Source organism: Talpa occidentalis, unplaced genomic scaffold, assembly GCF_014898055.3.
Source record: "Talpa occidentalis isolate TD23 unplaced genomic scaffold, MPIMG_talOcc4v2.1 talOcc4.16, whole genome shotgun sequence".
NCBI lineage: Eukaryota > Metazoa > Chordata > Mammalia > Eulipotyphla > Talpidae > Talpa > Talpa occidentalis.
Window position 1 is genome coordinate 20,029,808 of NW_023601653.1, and position 25,533 is coordinate 20,055,340.

The following is a 25,533-nucleotide window of genomic DNA, read 5'->3' on the forward strand; positions in this document are numbered from 1 at the left end:
GATACAGGTAATTCTTAAAAGAGGAGGATTTGAAAATAAAATTACCCAAGAGAGTACCCCAATTATCAATTTTGGTTTGGCACAGGAGACGGAGCCTGAATGATCTTTGCCAAATCCCACAAATTAGTGTTTATAAACACTTTAAAATGTTTATTAAATGGGGATCATATAATAATGTCAAATCCCAGAGTGTTGTGAAGAATAATATAAGAAATGAGAATGACTTGCTTTGTTTCTGCTAAATGAGAAATACCTAACCGCATATGATTATACTGAGGATCAAATGAAATGATAAAGAGCATAGTTGTTGGAAAATACTAAGTATGGTTTCTATATCCTTTAAATCTCAGGTATGTAAGAAAAATCTTTTATATCTTTTTCTTTCATGAACTTGTTGAACTTCAAAACCCAATTCTACCATATCGTTGAGAATCCTCCAGCCTTCCCCAATTAGCACCAGAGACTGGGAAGTGTAAATCTTTCTGAAAGCAAGGACAAAGAAGTTGTTTTCTCCTAACTAACATGACAGTTCTATATTTTCACTGTATGTTAGATCCCCTTGAGTTCCATATGTTGCTTATATCACATTCTCAGATGGGACTCTTTGGAGGGCTAGGAGCCAGGGTGTGGTCAACTTTCAGTGTCCACTTCACCCCCCTGGGCTTCCAGTATTGAATATTGAATTCTGGAGTCATCCTGCCTCACTAGCTTTGCATCCGCTGCCCTGGGGATACAGTCAACGCGACCCTCTCCTGCATCACTGGTGAAATGTGGAGTGGCTGGAAGCCAAAGCTAGAAAGGCTTTCAGTGTTCTACTTCTTGCTTTATCATATCCTCTCTGATGGCTGAACCTGCAGCATGGAGTCTGTAATCTCCTGGAATGTAAAGCCTGGGTAGAAGAATATAGGAAGCAAGGGGAAATGGACAAGTCTTACTATTTATAAATGGCATATTTTATGCAGACATTAATAGACAGCTTGTTATTACTGAATGACTAGATGTATAAAGAAAGCAGCTTTCATTTCCTGTGAGGGCTACTTTAGAACTGTAGAAAGGTGAGGATGGTAGACTCCCTCTTTAGAGTTGCACCAGCAATGGAGAGAGAATTTTTGCTTTCCTTCATCCATCTTCTTCCTCTCACTGAACACCCTGACAAGGGCAGCTGTCAAGGCTGGGCTTGATCAACTCAGCAGCTGATAATCGCAGGGAGATAAGTTACTGTAGCTCTCACAAGCCTGGCCTCTTCCACTGCAAATGCCTACTTGATGCCAAAGGAAGTGCTTGATTCTCCCTCATGGGTTGTTGTAGTTATATGGCTTGGTGTCAGCGAGACAAAGCTTAGCCTTTACTGCCAAGGAACAGAACCCACATTCTTCCCAGACATCGCTTGTTGAGGATTTGGTGTTTGGGTATGTGATTCCTGGATGGGTTTTCTCCTTTTTTTTTTTTTTTCCTTTCTCTTTTCTTTTTGCCAAAAGAGAGTTACAAATTAAAGGCAAATGAAAAAAAAGTGCACTACCTCTTTAATTTTTGTTGGCTATTCCTTTCAGCTACTCCTCTCCCCAATCCATGAAGTATTATGGTAAAATGTCTATTACAGGCTCACCAATGCAGTTGGCATCAATTAGAAACTGCAATATTTTATGATTGACTATGCATTTCCTTAAACAGGTAACTTATAGGAACTATGTCTTAACTACAATTTATCACACAATAAAACTATGTCTCCATTTTACTGATTTTCATAGATCTTTTATGGCGCATCACAAATAAATATTAAGCTTTCATTCACAGATCATATATCCTAAAAACTACATACAAGACAAAAAGGTTATGTTGACCACTTAATTTTCTGGAAAGAGGATATTTAAATAATATATTTGATATCTTATGTTACTGTGCCAACAGTGTTTTGAACTTATTAACCTGTACAGGTTATGTAATAAGTTAACAACGTGTGTCCTTGTGTTTTTCCTAAAAACTTGAAGCCTATTAAGTGTCATGTTATCTTTGAATTATCATCGCTCAGTAAAGTCAGCCGTGAAATGGCTCATGAGCTCCTGTGTGTTATGTAACATTTCCAGTGATTACTGTAGCAACATTTTGTCCTGTACAGCATTTCTGTTCCATGTGAAGTAATCTGTATTGTTATGGGATGCTTTGTTCCATAGTGCAGGCCATAAACCATGCTTACGGGGTTTCAAACACTGACTCCCCAGTCCCTTTTGTCCTACCTGAAAGGCACCTACCAAGCCCATTTTCTCCTTTCATTTAAGATGAAAAGAGGAAAAGATGCTCCAAAGAGCTTCTTCAGCTGTGCAATTGCGACCCCTACAGGCGCGATCGCTTTCAAGGCACTGAAACCTCTTAAATCTCAAAGCCTTTGCCTCTGATCAAGCCCTGCTTTATTTTGCCTATCATCAAAGTTATCACAGCATTAGTGAAGAACTGCCCTTTACTTGGAGAACGCTGACTGTCTTTGATGCCCCGAAAGCAAACTCCAAAGTTTCGGGAGCTTTTCTATCTACCATTTATGGCACAGACTCTTTGTTTTCTCTTTGCGCATTTTAAAGGAATCCCAGAGGAGTTGCTTTCTGTTCTTCAGCAAATCAGCATAATAACAAACGTTGTGGCCTCAGAATGCAACGCCTTTGATTGCTTTTCCTTTAGGCAGAGAAAACACTTGGAAAATAAAAATTTAAAATCTCAGGAAGAAAGAAAAAAAAAAATACTAGTCCTTTTTGCTTTTCCGTTTTGCAAAGAACTGGAGTTCAGGCACTGGGATGAGTCATCCTCCTGAAAGCACTCCATTTGTTTTGTAGATTTCACTACTCTCTTTGTTCTGCTTAAAACCTTTCAGAGGGCTGAAATGCATTATTACCTTGTTAAATCTCAACCAAAATCATTGCTGCAGCCTGAAGCTGTTTTGACGTGGGTTGAGTATCTCACACACAAAAGAATTGCTTTTGTTCCCAGAAGCTCTCATTGGCCGAGTGGCCCTTGCTCCAAGCCAATCAGATGCTAGTTGTTAGGCTTGGCTGGCTATTTTTAGCCTCACACACAAAAATACTTGGTTTGGAGCGGGTAGACTAGAAAATGAAAGTAGTAGAAGCAAATGGCTAAATGCATTTTGCATGTCACGGCGAATTGGCATTTTTCCTTTCATGCCTCCTACTCAGTTATGTTAGCATGTGCTTTTCTGTAAACAACAAACTTAACAGTGCTGCCTTCCAGTTCTGAGTTCTCCCTCTAGTAAAGAGGCAGAAAGTCTAAGAAATTGTCAATATTTCTTTTTTTACCCGAAAGCAAATCACTGTAGTATTAAACACCCCGAAAATGCACTTACCATATCGAGAATACTAAGGTGTTTTTTTTTTCCCCACAAAGATTTTACATAAATTTCCATGTTAACATTTTGAACTACTTGCTCATCATTTGTTATAAAGACTCATAAAGTCATCCTTTCCTCTTGCCCTTTAAAGATGTATATAATTGTACAAACGAGTATGCACATGGTGTGTAGCAATTAAAACCATAAATATTCAGTGTTTTATGTGCGAAGAGAAAATATTCCTGTGAGCGTGTTCGCTCATTTAAGCCATTACTCAGTAGGCACAAAAAGTAGTTTTCCCAAAGGTACTTGAAGTGACAAAGCATTACAAAACACAATTTGTTAATTATCTAATATTATCAGGAAATGAAAGTTGCCAATGGAATAAGTTCAGCCCCTAAACTTTGATTTTCCACCAGTCTTTTATTTAACTGGGCAAAAAGGAAGCAGGGCCAAGTTGATCCAAAATTTTATAACAAAAAACAGTTTTAAAGGCAGAAAGGGAGGCTTCATCCTGAAAAGAAAAAAAAAAAAAGAAACCACTCTGGTGGGTGTATTTTATAATTCCTAAAAGCTTTCAGATTATAGATTTCTTCAATATGTATTAGCCAAGGTTGAGATTTTGATCTCATGTGCTGTGATTTGTTTTCTTGTTTAAAGAAACGTCCCCAATGTCTAGTTCCCAGTTATCAGGGGGGCTTTTAGGCATATGACAACAAAGAATCTGCATCACGGTACACTGAGAAAACAGCTGAAAGTCTCCAAGAAGAAGAAAATATTCAAGATCCCTGCCTGGGATTACAGAAATGATTTGCTATGGTCTTCTACTAGCAAGGGCCGCCAAGTACATGTGGGCATAGGTCATGGAATTCACAAAACATGGTACCAGAGAGAAAGATGCACGATGAAGGAGGAAACTTTCCTTGCTTTAAGCAATGCAGAATGCAGGGTTTAGGGTCTGGTGATGAATTTGAGTGGCTGAAATAGGGCACTTTGAAAAGAGTTATCTTTTTCCATTCCAGCATCAATTTTGTGCACACTGGGACAGGTTTTAAGCAGGCAGCTATACAATAGCTCCCAGGAATTTAGCTAGGTTTTTGTAGACAACCAGCTGCTGCCAATTTAGTTTAATATGCAGTCTTAGTAAATTAAAGGAATTTGATAAATCGAGACCCAGCATGATTTGTACTTGTTTGCTCTGGCATAGCATGTTGAACCCCAGCAGAAGTAAACCCATAACAATTTTTCTATTCAAGACCTCACAACCCATATTTGTTTTTTCTCTCACGTTCAGTGCCAGGTGTTTTTGCTACTGAGTTGGTCATCTGTGCCAGTCCTTTTACATGTTGCTGTTTAAAATAAAATACAAATGCATAATAATGATAAAGCCTTTAGAATCACGTGTATTTCCAGTTCTCTCTATGCATTTGTATTTAAGTTCTTTATGGTATAATTAATACTGGTTTACATAGGTGTTTGTGTCTAGAGGTATAGGATCTCCCCCTTCATGTGTTACCACTATAACACACCCATCACCAGAGCACCCATAGTCCATTCCCATGGTCATTTGTGCTCCCTGCCCACTTTGTTCTTCCCCTCCCCCCTTTGTGGTCTCATTCCTTTAATCAGCTTCTGAGGGTTTATTGTTTGCTTTATCTGTTGCTGGTCATCTTTTTTTTTAAATTTATTTATTTATGCATACAAGAATGGGGATATAGGCCAGAGGTGTGGAGGGTGAGAGGATTCACCAGAGACAGAGTGGGGAGCAGAACAGGCTGATCAAATGAAACACACTGCTGAGGGGAGCAGTAGGTGAGATAGGAGAGGTCTGCTGTGCCATGTGGATTGCTCCCTGACCGGGGATCGAACTCATGCCACAGTGGCTGTCAATTGCTTGATAGCGCTGTCTTTAACCCCTGCACCACCAGGGAGGCCCCAAGGTTGGTTATCTTTTCAAAGTGATTAATTTATGGTCCCAGAGAATATCTCCTGTGTGAATTATCTTAGTTTTGTTCAGCTCATTGCTCTGCAAGGTAGTTTATATGAATATTCTTCTTAGCTTAACAGTTTCACCCTAATAGGTTTAATAGTGGCCTGTCATTTGTCTCTGCCTCTTGACCTGTTTTGAAATCTTGTGACTGCTTCACTGTTGGGCAATGTGTGTAATATTAGTATGAAAACCTTTAAACATGATTAGAAAATTAGAATCATATGTATGATTTAGTAGATTAGTGATAAGGAAAGGAAAGCTACTCTCTGCAAAATGTTGAAAACCTTGGAGGATGTAAAACATTTTAATGACATGAGGATAGCTCAAGTTGGGATAAGGGAATGTTTGGGGGGAAAGATTCAAGTCAAAGATTGAATTTGTGCAAGGAAGTCTAGCACTTGAAATTTTACTGCACAGCCACAATGAGTCTACAAGTTGAAACAAGAACAACAATTTCAAAACAAGATCTATAAATCAAACTTTTATCTGGAATGTGGTAAATGCTGTGGAGAAAAAGAAGATTTTATTGTGTCACATTTTATTGTGACAAACAATTCACAAGCAAGTAGATATCATGAAATATTTACAACCATGACATAAATAAAAAAGATGTGACTAATCATAGAAATACATAGAATAAGAAGATTAACAATAAAAGTAGAACATGCAATTGAATTCTGTACTTGCCTTCATTCTCCTGGCTTTAATCAAAAGATATATTGTATATTGCTAATATTTACTCTAAAATATATTCCCCAAATGGGAAAATAATTGTATTTACATCTTATTGTTAAGTATAAACTCAGTTATGTTTTTGTGAGTAGATGCTGGAAAGTATAATAATAGATCTCAATATAATAGGACAAAAATCCAATATTCCTTTTAAAAACTATGAGCTGATCTTTATGGCTATTACATAGAGAAAAATATTGAAAGAACATATGTAAAGAAGATGAGGAAAATCTTAGATGGTGCCCAAAAAAACCCTACAATTTTGAAACTTACTTATTTAGCCAGTTGAGGGAATCTGTAAATACCAGCTAAACTTTCTTTTTCATTGGCATTCCAATTCATTAATCCTGTGAGGATTTATCATATGAATTAAATGTGAACAAGTCAGAGGGGGTGTGACTGGGTGTGAGTCACAGAATTATAAATTTTGCAAACCCCAAATATGATAGAACCCTTACGTGAGACCCCCCCCCCGCCTCCTTAAAATGTTCAGAATAAGTGAACAGTAAGCAAAGGCGTGAAGAGACACCATCACTAGTTTTCATCATAGCTGCTTGCCTAAGAGGTCTTATTTTCCACTGACCCTCCCAGTGTAGCTCTTTCCTCTTGCAAGCATTTTGAAAGCCTTTAGTTTCTAAGTAAGGATGATTTGTTGGTTAAAACATACAAAAGACTGCTTTTCAGCCCCCATTTCAAACACAAGATTATTGAGGAAATTCTGTGAAAATCACAATCTTTTTTTTTTTTTTTTTTTCAGGGGGGTGGGGGTTGGGACACCACTATCCTGTGGAATCTTCAAAGTAAAACAACTGCAGGTTGTCTTGACATAGAATGACTCAGGTTGGTTTTAGAAAGATCCCCGATTAAACAGTCTGTTTTGTGTTTGGGTGTGAGTACTAATGTCTGTGATAAGGTCTTGCTTTGGTTATTCCTTCACTTACTGCAGAGTCAGTGCTGTGCTTCCTTTGATTAAAATAATAAAATGCACGATCAAACATGTTATAGGACCCATCACACTATGGCCAGTGCCATGCCTTAGTGCAGCCTTCAAATGAGCAAAGGTGCTGCTCAGCAAATCTCCCCTAGAAGTCACCCCTACAAGAGATGCCCACACAAGCTTCCAGAAAACCTCACAGCTGCGCTGCCCAATGTTGATTGACATGTGCTGCTGGGTCAGAGTGGGAAACAGAGTCCTAATGCTTTGTGGAGGACTCTATATTAAACCCATGCCTGTAGCAAAGCACAATCCAAATCGATGATGGATGAGGTGGCTTGGAAGCTGTTGAGTATAACTTTGTCATCATTGAAAGGCATTACTCTTTACACAATGGACAACCCCATTAACCTTTTAGACTAAATCTCCTTCAATAAAATTGTCCAGACTCTGCGCAAACTTTGCTTTAAATGTAGGCACTGGTTTCAAAAGGCAAGGAGACAACATGGGAAACAATATAGAAGCGTTTTCTAACAAAAATGCAAGGTGTGGGCATTCCCAATGCCAAGGACTAAGAAATAAAGATATTTGTGTTGATTTCTAAGTTTCACCCTATGTTAGAATTTGAATTTAGAATCAAGGTATATGGAAGCAAAATCAAATACCTTTCATCCAATCCATCTTAGAGCTCCCTGCTTAGCCCTGTATCTTTCTCCATTTAATATTTCCCAGAATTATCAGGCATCATACAGTATTTTCATAAATTGGATTTCAGTTCATGCTTTGTGTTGTCAGCATTGAGTATAATCAGACCCTGAGGCTATTGAGTTCCACTCAAATTAGGGAGCAAGAGCAGCTCAGTGAAGTCATCCATAGCATTAGAAGAAATTTTCCTTTTGATTATTTCTAGGAGAAAGAAAAGGTCCAGACCCTCCAGAGTTTTCCCCAATTAGGAAGCAGTTAGCATCCCCACAAGAGATGTGGTTGTGGGTGCTTTAACAAAGCAGCATAGTTGGTTTAAACATAGTTGGTTTAAGCACTTGGATGAAAGAGGGATTTGGAGAACACTCATAAGTGAATGTTCCTTCCAAAAGATTTCTGACTTCCCTTAGGTCATTTTAGGACTGTTCATATATTCAGTCACTCATTGAGTGAGCATGTTAACAGTACAATACCATGAAGTGATGAAAGACCTAGCAGCTGTCCTTGAGAATTTCTTGTGCCCCAAATATACATCAATGTGGACATATTTACAAAATAAACGATTATTTATTTGATGAACATATGTTTTCTGTGCAAAAGGAGCATTGAAGGGGAATATTTAAGTCAGAGAAGACAACGTGAAGCTTTTAACGTAAGACCTGGTGGATAAGTGGGTGTTTACTAGGGGGGTAGTTTGCTTGAGTGGGGGTAGAGGGGAAAACCCAGGCTGAGGGACCAGCAAGTACAGCAGCACAGAGAATAAATATTCAGAGAAAACAATTTATTAGGTGTGTTTGATGGCCATGGGTGCAAAAGGCATTAAGTGAAGCTATGTATTAAGAACAATCTAGATCACAAAATGGCTCATATGTGATGCTATAGGTAGGCTGGCTATGGAATTAATAGTCTAAACTGGGATAACTTTGAGGCCAGTAGAGGAGTGCTCTTAATTATGACCAGAATATAAGTGTAAACCAGGAATGGTCTTGTGGAAACGAGACAATATCTTACCTATATCCTAGCTATAGGCAAAGGGTGCCATGAAAATTCTGAAAAGGAAAAAAAAAAAAAAGTGGTGCTGTAAGGTGTAAACATCAGACTGCTGACACTCCGGTGGCAGCACGCTGGCTAGGTTAGATTTCCAAACACTGAGACTAGCACTTAGAACAATTTGCTAGTGACATGAATCTGAGGGCCCCACTTTGCCTGAGTGGCTAACTTCCTTCAGTTAGGTTCGGGAGCCCATGAAGACACCCCTTCATGCTTCTCAGATCTTCAGGAGCTGATGCTACTTTGCTCTGGTGAGTCCATGGAAACAAATCTCTGGTGAGCCACTCAGTGAAACAGGACTGTCTCCCTGAGTGTCTTGCCCATTTTATGAAAGTCAAAGAAAAATATTGGTAAGAGAACTGGGGAGCTGACGAATTACTACCCATCTTTCTTTCTCAGTGGTCCCAGAATGCTAATATTTATGGAGCTGCAGCTGAGTCAGTGATGCACCCGCTGGGTCCCTGCGTGGTGCTGCTCCTGCTGTCATGGGTTGATGGGACCTTGAAGTGGAGGTTGGGAGAGAGGCTCGGTGGCTTCAGGCCACATTAAAACTCAAGTGAAATTATTCTTTTAAAGCAATGGAGCCCGAAGGGAGTGCAGCTGTTTCTGTTGCTGCCTACAATGTTGTCAGAATCAAACTGTCACAGCCTGAGCAAATACCTTTTGATTTTGTTTCTTCAGTCTTCTAGACGCTGATTTGCAATTTGAAGTCTTACCAGTAGAGGAATAATGGGCCTTGGAGGCGCCTTGTTTTGTATTGGCTTTCTTGACTCCCTTCTGTGTTCATTAGATAATGACCAGTTTTTTTAATGCCTCATTTTCACATCTTATTTTATATTTCTCTTTTCCAGCTCTGTATTTTACAACATTTCCCTGAGGCAGAATAACCCTAGTCAAAGTTCCTATAAAACGGTTTTGTGTATATATCAAACAAGTATAAACAACATTATGCGTTTAGACTATCCTCCCTTCTAAATGAGTGCTGGTTCTCCTGTTTATACATTTTAAATTAGCTTTGGTCCAAAAACATCTTTAGAGTATGCTCTTATTCTAAAACATGTCCTCTCATTGTAAAGAATTCCTGTTTCGTGCGCTGATACATTAAGTAATTATTTGTTGAGTCTCTGTCAAGTCCCTGGCACTGTGCAAAATCTTGGGCACAAATCAATTTGAAGACAAAATCCTTCCTCTGAAAGAGTGTACTGTTTATCGGTAGTTAGATGGGGGAGGTTAATGGAAGAAAATACTTACAGCAGTCATTCTCAAAGGTGGTCTCAGTACCAACTGCATCTGTACCACCAGGGAACTTGCTAAATAAAACGTGAATTATTAAGCCCATCCCCAAATCTGTTGAACCAGAAACTTCAGATTGGGGCCCAGCGGCATGTGTTTTAATTAGTCGTGTGTGCGACTCTGGTGCCCTCTCAAGTTTAAGGATCACTGAACTATAATGTATTAATAATGTGATGTAAGTATGGGAGAACATGGAAAAGTCAGCTGGTTCAGTCTTATGGGGTCAGGGAAACTTATTCGAAGAAATTTTTTATTTTTTTTTATTTTTGAACCATATTGTGTATTTGCTATTCAAAAGCATTAAAAGAATTTAATTATCTACTTGAATAACATAAGAAAGTCTGTTTTAAACCTACAAATAGATTATAAACCTAGGAGGAAATAAAGTGCCCTTATACTTCTTTCCAAGAATAAACTATTAATCATGATAGATAATGAAGAGGTAAGTGGAGAGTTGAAGGACTGTAGGAATGTGTCTGGCAAATGAAAAGTAGGAGTGGGCAGAAATTAAGTTCAAAAAGTGTATGCAGTTATCAGACTAGAGGTGAAAAACCCATTGCTTATTTGGAATTCAGCAGTGGTTTGTGGAGAAGGGAAGGGTGGAGAGTCAGGAACTGTTTGCATTTTTTTTTTTAAGATTTATTTATTTATACAAGAACTGGGGTACAGGCCAGATGCGCGGGAGGGTGAGAGGATTCACCAGAGGCAGAGCGGGGAACAGAACAGGAAGACTGATGAAATACACTGCTGAGGGGAGCAGCGGGCAAGACAGGAGAGGTCTGCCGCGCCATGTAGGACCCTCGCCGGCCAGCCGGGATCGAACCGGCACTGCAGAGGCTGCAGACAGCCTCACAGTGCTGTGCTCAACCGTCTGTACCACCAGGGGAGGCCCTGTTTGCATTTCTTGTTAAAGGACAGTAAAAACCGACCATCTCCTCTGCAGACATCAGTATAGTGAAAACCACAGCTACTGACAGAGGCGAAAGGTGAGGTTGTCACATTGGGAAAGTCTAGTAAGTTGTTTAAAGGGCATCTAGAAAGAGGGACCGTGATAGCATGAAGTTAAAGAGGCCTGAGCAGAGAGGTAGGAATAACCCAGAAGCAATAGGAGGAAACTCCTGCTCAAGAGGATGGTGGTTGACTTCACCAGGGCCAACATAGCAAAGGACCACACACAGTCTGAGTGCTTAGACAACAGAAAATTTATTTTTTTGGCAGCACTAGTGTCTAGAAAGGCAAGATCAATGTTAGGCTGAGCTATGTTTTCTGAGACTTTTCTCCTTGGCTTGCTGATAGCCAATGTCTTGCTACGTCCTCCCCTGGTCTTCCCCTGGGCACAGACATCTTGCTGTGTCTTTGTGAACCCTAATTTCTTCTGATAAGGACACTGAGTCATGTTGGCTTAAGTCCCATTCTAACAGCCTCATGCTAACTTAGTATTCTCTTCAAAGAGAAGTCTCTGATGTAGTCATTTTCTAAGGTAATAGAAATCAAAGCATCAACACAGAAATTTGGGGAAGACACAGTTCAGTCCATAACATGCCTAACCTAAGAGAAGAAGTGGAATCCTTGGTCTTTAATAGAGACATGGAATGAGGGAGGCAGTGAATGCCCATAGAATCAGGAGCTTGTGCCTAGAGCTTTGGACCCATCTAAGAAAATCACCTGTTTTGTAATAAGTTCCTACATGAATGGTACTGCTGAATCCCTAGACTGAAAGAGATTGATTCCATATTTGATGCATCATGAATACACAGGAGTGAGAAAAGAAAACTTGCTATTATGATATCACAAAGGCATAGAGAAATACAAACTGGTTGACACAGGAAAACTGCATAGTAATATATCACCAGATTGGATCATCAGAAAAGTTGAAACTGAACATGGGATTTGCTGCATTTCTCTTGTGTGAGCTTATTTGAAAAATGCAGGCAAGCCACTCAGTCTAAGTTTTCTCAACAATGGAGGAGTCATACTAATACATACTTTGCATGAGTAAATGAGATAATATGTATGAAAGTATCAAGACATCGCCATTTTAGAAATGTGAGTTATGAGCATAATGGTGACTTTTAAATTGAGTTTTCTATAAATCTGATATTACATCAACGTCCTACATACAAGATCTTAATCAAAATTAATAGTCATTCAGTTTCTCCCTGGTGGTGCAGGGGTAAAAGACAGCACTATTAAGCAACTGCCAGCCACTATAGCACAGCGTTTGATCCCTGGCCCGCCAGAGAGCTATCCACATGGCGCATGGGACCTCTCCTGTCTTGCCTATTGCTCCCCTCAACAGTGTATTTCAGTACATCTGCCTGTTCTGCTCCCCATTCTCTCTGGTGAATCCTCTCACCCCCCCACACCTCTGGCTTTCACCCCAGTTCTTGTATGCATAAATAAATACATCTTTTAAAAAAAGTCATTCAAAAGAAACAAATGTGTTCACCAAAAATAGTCCTTTCTAAGAAATGGTTTGCCAGTATCACTAGAGGACTCTCTAAGTTCATCGCAGTCATCAGAATTTAACTGCAGGAACTTGAAAGTAGTATACAGAATGAAGAAATTCTCCATTTAAAGAGAATTGTCTTATTTCAAATGTGACATGGAGATTAGGTTTCATGAAGATTAGAAAATAGATGTTGGCCCCAAGAGGAAAGGAGTTATCATCACCTTCTGTGCTTCATTGGCTTTCTCTGGCTAACCCACCTATGTAGATACATACAGGACCTGAATACATCAGGATCTCAGTGCTGGAAGCACCACCAGGAAGGCTGTTTACATTTGATTTTCTGTGCAGAGCAAGCGGTATCCCCATGGTATGTGACTTCCCAGGTGGGCATATGACAGGGAGAGAACAAACCAGCCACAGTGTTGTTCCATATTAATGAAAAGTGAATTTGTGAACAGTCTCTTCCATCAATTCTATTGAACCCCAGTTTAGTTCATCCAAAAACCTCAACAACACCCTGGCATGGGTAATTCAAAATATGAGAGATTCAATAACAACTAAAGTCTGGGCTAAAACTTGAGGTGAAAAGAGCAATTCTCAAAGGCAGTCTCGCAGAACAGAGAAGCTCTGAGCTGAGCAGGAAGCCTTCCTATGACTAAGGTAAGAAACAATATTGACTCAGCTATGAAAAATAGATCATTTTGCCATTTGTGACATGGATGGAACTGGGCGGGGTGAGGTGGGGGGTATGGAGTGATAATGTTAAGTGAAATAAGTCAGAAGAAGAAAGACAAATACTGGATGGTATGACTTATACGTGGAAGGCAGAGAAACAACATGAAGGGTCAGATACAACCAAACCAGTAATAAAGCTAGAAATCTGACTGTAGAACTGAAACTCCGAGAAGCTGGAGAGAGAGGAGGGAAAGCAAGTGAGAGGGAGTACCGTGGACGATGGTGGAGGAATACTGGGGTCTTTGTGGGAAGTGTTATGTGGTAACAACACCTGAAGGGGGCGATCCTATACTTCTAAATCATAGACAGTGTTGAATACCAATGTTAATGCAATTGAAAAATGGTCAATATTTAAAGAAGGATCTTATATTCAAATCATGGGGGTTTGAAACCGCTGGGGAAGAGCTATGTCTTTATATAGGTCAATCACCTTTGGCTTCTCCCAAGCCTTCTACATCTTGCTGTGTGTCCTCCAGAGACTGACTTTATGCTGGGACTGCCTCATTCCTGCCTGCCCTTTTCTTTTGGGATCTTTCAATGGGAGGTACTGAGCACCAGTAGCACACTGAAACTTTGGGAGAAGAGAGGAAATTGATTCAGTCCTTTGAATTTCTCTCTGCCAGGTCACTGCAGGTTAGATCTGTTCCCTACCTAAGGCCACAGTTATAAGCAGGAAGCCCCAAATCTCTTAGATGCTGGTAATGGTAACCTCTTCTTTCACTTAAGAGCTATCACTTTTTTGATGTCCTTTCCTGCTGCCCACCTTTGAGGTAATAGTCCTTTTGTAAAACTTCCCTCAGTTATCCCCACTAGAATACAACAACTTTATTCTGATGGAATCCTGATTGATACATTTACATAATAACACAAGTAAGGGAAAATGAAAAGTTCATTCTGCGGGGAGTTGCCTCTGCAGTTCTCAAAATGTCATGTTTAATTGATTTCCTTTTTTTCTCTGTTCTCTTATTTCTCCATTTCCACTGAAATGAGTGGCTCTTTCATGCTACCAAGATAGGCAGAGTGATTCAGAGGTTGTTGTTTGAAGAACTGACAACCTTGAGGTGAGGAAATAGTTCACATCAACATTTTTTATTGCTATGGAATAGACTTCATATTCATAAGTCTGCAAAAATCCTCAAAGACCATCTAATACTGTCCAGTGGTGCCTAAATCTCATGATAAAAGTCATTTATCATATTTATTTTTCCTAAGCTCACCAAGAGCTCCTGCTTCAGAATCTCTGGGGCAGCATATAGCATTTTAATTTGTTGTATTTATTTTTACTTTTATTTTGATATTTTTATTACTATGATGTTTCCTAGCCTATGATTCTCATTTAAAAGGAGGAAAGATTAAGAGGTTCCATGGTTTTTCCAAACTCAAATAATAAAAACAAAGACACAATCAGAATGAGATCCATTGCTTTTGACCACCAGTTGTTAAGTGGGGCACAGAAATGGGAAAATCCACAGAAACTTGAGAGAGAGAGAGAGTTAATACCCTTTTTGGTAAAGTAAAACACTGAGCATAAATTAAGCAAACAAGGTTGTGTTTTCCAATCTCCAAAATTTTGTATTCATCAAACATTGGGCCTTTCACAGCTTTTTAGAATTTTGTATGGACTTTTCAGAAGAGTTCCTTCCCAGGATGAATATGGTCAGCAACACCCCCACCACCGCCCAGTCTGTTTACACTCAGTGCCACAGGAAAGACTCCGTGTACTGATAAGTGATGCAAACAGTCATTTCATAAATCACAAGATAACCTCGAACCATTGCTTTGAAGTCTCACTGATGTTTTCCAACTCATTTCCTAAGGAGAGAAAACCTGCCAAAGTCATCCAAGAAGATTAAAAAATATTTGGCTAGTGGAAATCCAGAGTCCAAAGACAATCAACTGGTAAAATATCTTCAACCAGAAAAATCATACAAAAACATTTAGCTTATAAAACTCTTAAACTTTAGGAATTAATATATTCTCTCTCCACTGGTGAAGTTATAATAGAATCAAAGAAGAGACGGATCCTATTCACTTCAACTTGGAGGAAACTCTTTAGCAGAAGAAATTCTTAGAGCAGGTATTTGTTGGCATCCTCTACTATTTAAGTCAGAAAAGTAAGATTCTCCACTAAAAAAATCTGATGTGGGATTAACTAGTTTATCTTACCCTTTGCTACTATTGTTTTCATCAGTGTTGGTTATCCAAACCTGGTTGAGCAAGGAATTTTCCAGAGAAAAGAAGAATGGTCACTCCACCTTTGTTTAGTATCTAAGATTTGAATTGTCTTCCTTTCCTGTGAATTAACCTCACTATGACAAGGCTGAAATTGGTATTCACTTCCCCTTCGGCACAAACACACACACACACACATACACACAAACGCGCAAATGCTCACATACACACACACAAACACTCTTCTGATTTCTGGGTTGAAGATTCTTCTTAGATTTGACTTCCAGATTCAGTAGTACCTTCAAAAATCTGTACAGATCTCAATCTGAATTTGTAAATGTGGCACTGCATCTAAGAACATTAGCAGCAGTTGGAATATGTTTTGGTTAAAAGAATATAGAGAGATATGACTCAGTATTTTAGTTCACTATTTATTAATGGGCTATTTTGAATGCTTAGTTGAAGAGCATGTTATAAACAACGTATTTTCATCTAATGACCAGAACATAGAAAATGGAAATTGTGTAATTTTGTATCCTAATAATCTAATTTATTTTATGCTATTACTCTTACAATTGAAATCCCATTTTTCTTCAGAATCATCTCAGTTATTCTTGAAGACTTTGAATAGTATTCTAAGCAATACTCGATGTTAGTCTTATAATAAAAAGAGGATATTTGAGCTCTGAAATCTTACATAGTATATCAAGAGAGACTGACACTGTTTAACCATCATGCTCCAAGTATATGTAGATTATATCATTATATACTTTATATGCTGTATATTATAAATATAAATACATTTTATACATTTCATTATAAATATATATTATATGTTATAAAATATGTTATATATTATATACTAGGATGTTAGGTATCTTTTTGACTCTTGAGTTTCAATCAAAAGTTGCTCTGGACCATAAATTATACCTCACAGTGGTTCACACATTAGGCACACTCACCGCCATTTACCCCTGGTCAGTTTGTCATTAGCGGTGAGCTGCAAAAGATGGAGTGGGGCAGACTTAAGCTCTCAGGCTAGGCAGCACCTGCTTAAGAGAGAAAGTCTACATGAAAGTGGTAACTAGATTGTGAGAAGCTGTCATCATAGCAACTGGTGTCTCCATGGGCAAAGGGATGAGGATGTGGCAACAGCACCACCATCCATCCAGATCTCCAGAACCCTCATTTATGAACCTCAGGGTTAAAAATTTTGTAATTACTTTATCAATTTAATAGTTCTTGTGATGAAGCTATTTTTCTTTTGTTTCATTATTATCAAAAGAGGAGTCTAACAGGATTCTCATCCCTCTTTCTAGCTCCCCCCTCCCAAATCTAAGCCTCGTTTTTCATTGTATATCAGTAAAATTATGATACTTTTCAAAGGTATAAGAATTAGCCATTGGAACTCCTTAAATATGAAGAGATAGTAACAGCTCAGGAATTAACTTGTTCTGTAAATGGCACTGAGACAGTCTATTTTATTTGTTGGCCAGAAGTTCAAAACCACTGGGGCAGAAATAACTGGCAAAAATGGAGTATGTGTTCTCTACAGGACATCCTCTTAGCCCTTTGCATTTGAAATCACTCTTAGCTCTCTCAACATGTCTGCTACATAAAACCCATGATTCCCCCTTTCTTCTGAGAAGGAAACAGGCTCAAAAATTTTGAGCGGCTCACCTGAACTTACTCAGTCTAGTAGAAAGAGCCAGGATTTGAGCACAAAACTGAAATTGTCCCAGCAGGATCAGGTTTGTTTCTCTGTTGCAGTATTCCTTATCCATTAACTACCTTCCTAATGCGGATATATGCTTATAATGTGAACATTTTCTCATCATATTCATCTTGATAGCAAGAAAGTTTGTCGTGTACTTTATATTATAGCTCAAGGAAAGTGCCCGAAGAGTATAATTGTAAAGGTTATTTTAAATGTTCCCGAGCATACTTCTACTTAATAATTATGTGTAATTGGCTCCAATCCATGTTAGTCTTATAATAAATAGTAGTCGATTTCTACTGCTCTAGAATTCGATTCCTCTAATGTTGTCTTTTTAAAGATCAGGCAAGAAGGACCTAAAAAAAGCATTCTTTAAGATGCCTGAAGAAATGAAAGAAGTTGTCTCTAAACCTGTTTTTTCTTTCCCGCCTCCCTAAATCTTGCTTCTTTAGCCCTATTTTAATGGCATTGCCCCATTGATTAACAATCTCTTCACCATTTCTCTGAATTCCCAAATGTCAGGGGCTAGGAACAAACCTTGTTTCTCTTAGTGCATGTGCCTTATGTCATTAAAAAGGAAGGCTTGCGCATGATTACAATAGCTTGAAATGAATTATGTTTTGAATGCAAACATTGCTTATTGCTGCCATTTACTTTGTGATTCATTAAGAATATCAGGTCTCTTTTCCACATTTCATGACTACTACTTCAGCTACTGCTTTTCTGCTTTGTATGTGTTTTCCATTTGTTCCATTTTACTTTTCATCACATTCCTCATGCTTCTTTAATTACTATTGCCACAATTCTGCTGATCTGGACTGAGAGAGAGGGCTGTGGAGATGACAGGGTAGCTGGGAGGGTTTGGCTATCCTTTTATTTTCCTTGTGGGAGGAATCTGGCCTCAATTATTGGGGCATGCCTCACTGATGTCTCATTTGAATGTGGGATATACAATACCTTTGTCTTCTTAACTTTGGATCCTAGCGATCCATTCCAGGGCAACAGGAAACATCCCACAAAATTTGATCATCAATGCATCATCTTATTTAACTTCTCCCAAGTCGATTTTTTCCTTTTGGGGAAACTGAAGTTCAGAAAATTTAGTGGCTTGTTCAAAGTCACACCTAGTAGGCTGGGTTTGGCATTCAGGTCTAGATCTAGACATCATACATGTTCAATAATTTTGACTTGTTAAAGACATAAGATTTCCTGAGATTCAGTCTTGGCAAACTTTTCTATAGATTTTAGTATAATTAAGAGAAATCTTAGAGTATATATGCAAGGTCATTCAGACTTATCTGTCTGTATCTTCTGGGGACGAGGGCTAAGAAATAAATCGGGGTATAGGCAAACCTCCTGATAGAAGAAAACTGAATCATGAGTGATCTGAGGAAAAATCAAGAAGTTGAATGGGAAAGAGGTGGGGTGACCTCTAAATAGTCCTTTGGACTGGTGCAAGCTGAAGTCAGTTGAGCTATAATGGAAAGTTCCTTTCCTCTTCTCAGCCCTTTGCTGACTGGGGGAACCTTAGCTCAGTGTGTGTGTGTGTGTGTGTGTGTGTTAAATTAAGAACTTTGCTTTTTTTTTTTTTTTCCTGGTATTAATGAAAGAGTGTAAGAGAAAAAAATGAGAGGGAGAAACAAGAAAGAAAGAGGAAAATTGGATTAACTGGGTAGATACCCCTGGATAGTTGAAAATTGCAGGGACCGAGCATACCACGTTCTTTACAAATAGCTGTAATGCCCAATACTACTTCTACAAGAAAATGCCATATCAAGAGTCAGAATCCAGGAATCCTAGACCTTGTTTTAACAATGTATATTTGTTGACACCTAGTGGCAGGATGTTGCATTGTTCTGCCTCATCTTGAATAATTAGTTTTTCCAACAATACAGATTTCATTCTAAAAAGGGATGGATTCATTTGTTTATCCTGCAATACATAAGTACATGAATAAAAATGTAAAAGTGAACTATAAAAAGTCAAATCTGTTTATATATTTAGCATTATTTTAGGGGAGGAGCTCGGTGAAACTGAGCCCTCTATCTTGATTTATCATAGGTGCAACTTTTCAGCCATGCAATCTTTTGGAGTTCTTTTAGTTGCAACTGGCAAACCCCTATTTTGCATTCTTGACCAGAGCAAGTCATAAGACTAATCAGGATTCAAGTAATGGGGGACTAGACTCTTGAAGGAAGGTTGTCTAAAGTTTCAATGCAAAGGATGTCAAAAAGGGACCACGACCACCGGGGGCCATGCCAGCAATGAAACCGCCACAGTAAGACTGCAGGAAGTGCCGAGTGACCTCAGATTACTGGACAGGAAGTCAAGAGACTTTTCCAGAGGATGTAATTTTCAGGTTTAATCTGAAATGACAGTTGTCAAAAGATTGAAGGTGCTAGGAAAGGAGAAGGAACCTCAATACAAAAGGAGTGAGACCTAGGCAGGCACACAATTGGGACAAGATACTTTTCTGAACACTATGCTCTTTGTTATGTGTAAATGATGCAGTTTCACAATCCTAAAAGGCAAAATTTTCTATGCATTTTGAAAATCCTCTATTCCCTTCACAAAGGAAATTACTTTCTCCTTTTTCCTTAGTTTACTACTTGACTGAAAAATCTTAAGGTTTTTTTATTCTTCTTGATGTGCAGAGACATAGGAAAACAAACCCTAGAGGAATAAAATTTTTAAATTTCCACTGTTCGTGGAATTGTCTTTTTTGACAGAATTGTCCTTACTTCTATGTATTGAAGGAGTAATGAACATTTCTTAAGCTGAGATAGCCCAGAAGGGAACCATGTGGAATGAATGATGTGTGGACAGATGGCCGTCAATCAATCTGTCTAAAAAGCAATTCCCTGGATGTAAAGATAGTGAGGAAGACTAGAAGGGATTTGAAAAGAGAGTATGACTTCTAGACCATTAATAGTTTTCAAATACTCAATTGATAAGAAATAGAAAACTTCAACAGTCATTAATATATGAAATTGAAATATGAAATTGAAGGACAGACATGGGTATAGGAATTCATAGAGTGATTTGTCTAAGTGAGTTTTTATGAAACATTTCAATTTTCATCATTTTCTGAAGACCCTTGAGACTATACACTATTCCAAAATTTAATATGTGCTTGGCTTTCAGAACTATAAATAAAATGTAAAATTTTGTTAGGAAATATTGGCTCCAGGCCAGATTAACTTGTCATTTGTTTGGAGCGACAACTTTGAGTTCCGAAAACATATGTAATGTTTCCCTAACTATAGGATGGCATTGTTTTAAATATTTTTTGTTTCTGTGTTTTAGCTATCCCAATTTACTTCTGTAGCTTGCCACTAGTATTTCTGAAACTTAATTCAAGTTATTTGATTTCCCTAATGAAGTTTTTCTGTGTTACAACCCCAATCAAATGTTCTCTTATGTGCAAGCATCGAAGTTGGTACTAGTCTCTCATTTAGTATCTGTTATCACAACACATCACGCAGATTAATGTTTCTTCTTTATTAGACTGATTCTTTAAGGTAAAGACTATGTTTTCTTAAACTTTGTTTTCTTTCTTCATATGATAATGACCATAGCCACTGGCCAATATATACTTGTGGAAGTGAGCTCTGAATACACAAGTGAGTGCTTTTCAATTGTAAATGAAGCTTTAAATGAGCTACATCTGTTTCCATACCCGAAATGTTTTTATTAAAAGTAACTGAAACTTCTTTTAAATAATTTATTGTTTATAAGGTCCTTTTACATACCTTTATCTTTCATTTGACACTTAAACAACCATATCACCTGTATTTTAAAAGTAAGAACATTCAGGTTCATGGGAAATTATATAACTGCCTGAAAGAAAACTGAGCCAGAGGCCACAAAAACCATAATGCACACTTTGGAGGGAAATAGCAAAAATGGATGGCAGTTCTGCAGTGACCTCTTTGTAACATAAAAGTAGCATCATTTCTTTTTTGCATCCATGTTTGTTATGTGTATAAATAAAGGAAGCAAACAAGGTGACCCCTGAGTGCCTTTTAACTCTTAATTTATGAAACCTGCTCCCTCAAGCTCATTAAAACTCCATAGCTGGGCTCCACATTATCTGAACACTAGGTGGCGATGCAGCTTCATTCAATGCTTCATCTGCATCCTTCGCCCGGACAGAAGGCTGCTCCTAAGGTACTGTCCCACAGCCACAAGTTTTTGAAAGATAGATTTTCGGTTATAGCTGGGAATTCACCACCTGCCTTTCCAAATGTGACTTCCTGAAATTTCCTTTCGCAGTAAGTGTTTTAAGAGGCCAGCTACAAATTCAAACATGGACAGTAGATAACTTGAGACCAGTTCTAGGACACAGGTCAAGAAAGGATTTCACTCAGTTGATGAGACACAAAATATGATAGCCAGGTCAGCACAACGTGACCGCTGTAAAAATTAGCATAAGACTCAAAACTCCATCAGTGCAGACCCCAGGTTTGTTCTTTTTTTAAAATTTCCAATAAAGAAATATACTAAGCATTTACTAGGAGTGCACTGATATGACAGAGACTAGAGAGAAAGCAGCCTCCCAGCAGAGTTCACAGTCAGACTTATATGTTTAATGTATGTTTAATGAACACTGTGTGCCAGGCTCTGCGCTAGATGTCAGGTAGCAGCGGTAATAGTAGCCTCCATCATGGACTGATTGCTACCTGCCAGAGAGCACGCTCAGCTCCGCAGTAGTAACTCCTGACAGCCTCACAATACTACATATTAAGCGCTATTATTCCCCTTTACAGATGATGAAAGGGAGACTCAGAAAAATTAAAGAAATTTGCTAAGGTGACTACTAAGGTTGTTCACTCCTGATTTTGCAGTAATGGAAAGACGAGAAGTGCACCAGCGAAAGGGGAGAGGCATACACCAGCCAGGTAAGATTTTATTGAAGACAGTAACTACAAGTGAGAGACACTTCCAGATCTCAGTTTTTCTTCCTTGCTTTCATCCTTGAAAATTCACTTCCATCGGTTCAGAATAGGGAAAAGGTAGGATTTCTCTTTTCACCTGTGTGACAAACCCAACCATTGTTTACTAATTCCCTCCTGGCTGTGTTATTTTAAACTGCCTTACTTGGTGACCCTTAATGCAGAAAACCATAACCTTAATTGCAACCATGGCTATTGTGATTTTTTAAAAAGATTTATTTATTTATGCATACAAGAGCTGGGGTACAGGCCAGAGATGCGGGTGGTAAGAGGATTCACCAGAGACAGAGCGGGGAACAGAACAGGCAGACTGAAGTACACTGTTGAGGGGAGCAGGGGGCGAGACAGGAGTGGTCTGCTACACCATGTGGGTTGCACCCTGGCTGGCCGGAGATTGAACTTGTGCTGCAGAGGCTGTGGATTGCTTCATAGTGCGGTGCTTAACCCCTACCGTCATGATGTTGTTTTGATGAGATGTGGGGTTTGGTGAAAGAGTCCTTGGGTTACCTCTGAGCAAAGTTTGCCCAGATTTCTCCTTTTAGAGGCACTTGGCATGTTTACCCAGTAGACAAAAAAGTTCGCACAGACACAGGCAGGTGAAGGTAACATTTTAAAAGGACAGAGTTATTAGGAAAAGGAGAAAGAAAAAGAGGTTGTCAGGAGTTACTACTGGGGAGCTGAGTGTGCTCTCTGGCAGTTAGCAATCAGTCCAAAGCAGGTAGGAGACCTGTGTCTTGCCAGTGCAGAAACTGTACCGATACAGTGTTTTTTGGGGGAGGGATTCATTCCTTTGTGAATTTGTTAGGACTTCTAGGGTGTGACTAAGTTCTTTTGTAAAACCAGTGATTTGCTATAATGGTTCCAGCCCCCACCTCTGCTCTGCGCCTCCTGATACTTTTTATGGCATCTGATACTTGCTTTAACATTTGGGTCCTAAGGATTTTTCATTTCTATAGCTGGTTTAACAATTATATTAATCATTTCTACTCCCACCTCCAGTTTCTGGTCTTGTGAAGCCTCCTTCCTGGCCAGGAGATCTGATGACTCTTGATGTGGCAAAACATTTGCTAAAAGTATTGCCTGTGATAGCTGGAGGCAGAGCTTTTGCCTCCAAAGCCTGTACCTGACTTTAGGGGAAGAGTTGAAGTAAAAAGAGATGTGACTGGTCCAAAGTAACGTGGTTGGTCTGGGCTTTGTTTCTGGTTCATCGTTCATTGAATTATAACACAAAAGAAAGTGCTGGGTCCCTTGGGTGCTGAGGGACCCTGAGATTCTTGACTTGTATGCAAGAAAGAATTCGCGTGGGAGTCATATGGGTGAGTGAGAAATGAAGCTTTATTGTAGGTGAGAGGACACACTGGAGAGTGAGTGTGGAGGCAGATTCAGAGAATTGTCCCTAGGGTCTTACAGTTGCTGGTGTAAATACTTAGGTGAGGGGGCAGGGCTCACACATGGGATCCTGAATGGATTTTGGTTAATTTTGCTTAACAAAAGTGGCAGGAATTTACAGTTTGGGATAATGAGAGTTGGCCAATTTTGTTTATCAAAAGCACCTGATCCCGATTAGTTAGATAGTAGTTTTACAACTAGTGGCACCTGGCATGAGGTAAACTAATAGGGTTTGAATCACTTTGTTGTGAAATGTGCCAAATTCCTGGTCTCCCTCAGAAGCACCCCTCATCCCCCACCACAAGAAATACCTGTATGTTTTCTAATGAGTGTTCACCTCTAATCTTTTATACTAAAATGCAGTCCCATATCAGTGCAAAATTATGTAATTGTCTATTTGATAAGTAGTTTCTGCTTTCATTAATGTCATATATATAAAGATGATTCTATAGGGATGTTAATGATAAAATTAGACTTCTCATTTTTGATATCCCTGTTACTAAACAACTAATAATTTAAAACAACTGGAAAATTAGAATTACAAGTGCCTTTGCTCTCATCCACCCTCCACCAAGTTCTCTCCAATTTTTCTCCCCTCGCCATTGTCCTCAGCCAACAGACAGAAAGACTATTTCCTCTGAGTGATGTTTCACACTAAGCCTCAACTTGTTCTCAAAATCTTCCTCAACCCACCCCCTAAGGAGCTGTACTTACTAACAGAGTCAGCATAGAATCGGAGACTAAATCTATTTGTTTTAAGGTGGGTTCAGGAGTAGTTATATGGGACACTTAAGACACAAATAGCTATAAAGCTAAAATTTCCCAGCATACAGCAAGACAGATCCTATGACTGTAAGCCCCACCACCTTCCCAAAGCCAACCAGAGGCTCCTAATGCTTTATACTGACAAGGACAACTCTCTTGGGTTTCCTGTAAGTAACATCTGTATGAATTCCAAGGATCTGAGATTTCACAGTTTTCTAGGACCAGGGAGCACTTACATTTTAGCAACAGCAGTGACCTTAGTCTTTGCGGGAAGGTAGTAAGATCTGAAAGTAAACATTCAGGAATAGCTAACATTTAGGACTTTATAATTGTTCTTTTTGATGAACTTTATAGGTGTGACAAAATATGGTGTTCAGCCATTACAAAGCAGTCCTCTACTTATTCCCAGAAGTACTGGGATACTCATCTTCAAAATGCAAGCCACTATCATCGTTCTGCACTTTACCTTGGCATTTTGGCACTCACTTTGGAATTTCTTCCCACTTTCTTATTATTCCAACATTTCACTGTGACTATGGACTGTTAATGCCATTATTCAATTTCAAAGGAAAGAATGTTCTGTTGCATATGGGGGAATATTCAGCAACCCAACTCTGCAATTAATGTTTCTAAGCATGTGCCAATTTCTGTTTTTCTTTTTCATTTTACATTGGAAATCCTCAAGTAAGTATTTCAAAGTCACTTTTTGTTTGTTTTAATATTGTTTTGACAACAGCTTTCTTGAAATTATTTAAATGATTAATCAGGAAATGACTTGGTGTCTAAATAAATCAAAATATATACTCTCCTGTGATCAAATTGATACTAGCATATATGTGAAAGCTGACAAAGACTATAGAGCTTGAAGACATTCTTTAAAAACTATTGAATTTTGCATTCTTCATTTATAGTGAGAGGTTGGTTAAACTATTTCAAGTAATTCTAGATGCCTATTACTGTTTTACTATAGCTTTAGTAACAAGGGAAAGAATACATTTGCTTCAGTTTAGTTTTTTTACTTTGATTAATTCAAGAATTACAAATCCTTACCTATATTTTATGCCAACTTACCTAAAAAGAAAATATCAGCTGTGTACATGAATGGGAACTGCCTATTGAAATAATTACTGTTATTAAATAAATTCAAAGTTTAAAAGAGAAGTTCATTAAAGAGGTTATTGTGAGTCAAACTCCCCAGGCCTGGGAACAGTCATAGATTTCTCTAAGAAGTTAATCATCTTCACAGATTTGGTTTTAGGTTGTATATCTAAGTTACATGCACAGAAAGAATACATGATTGCTCTTTAGAAAAGAAG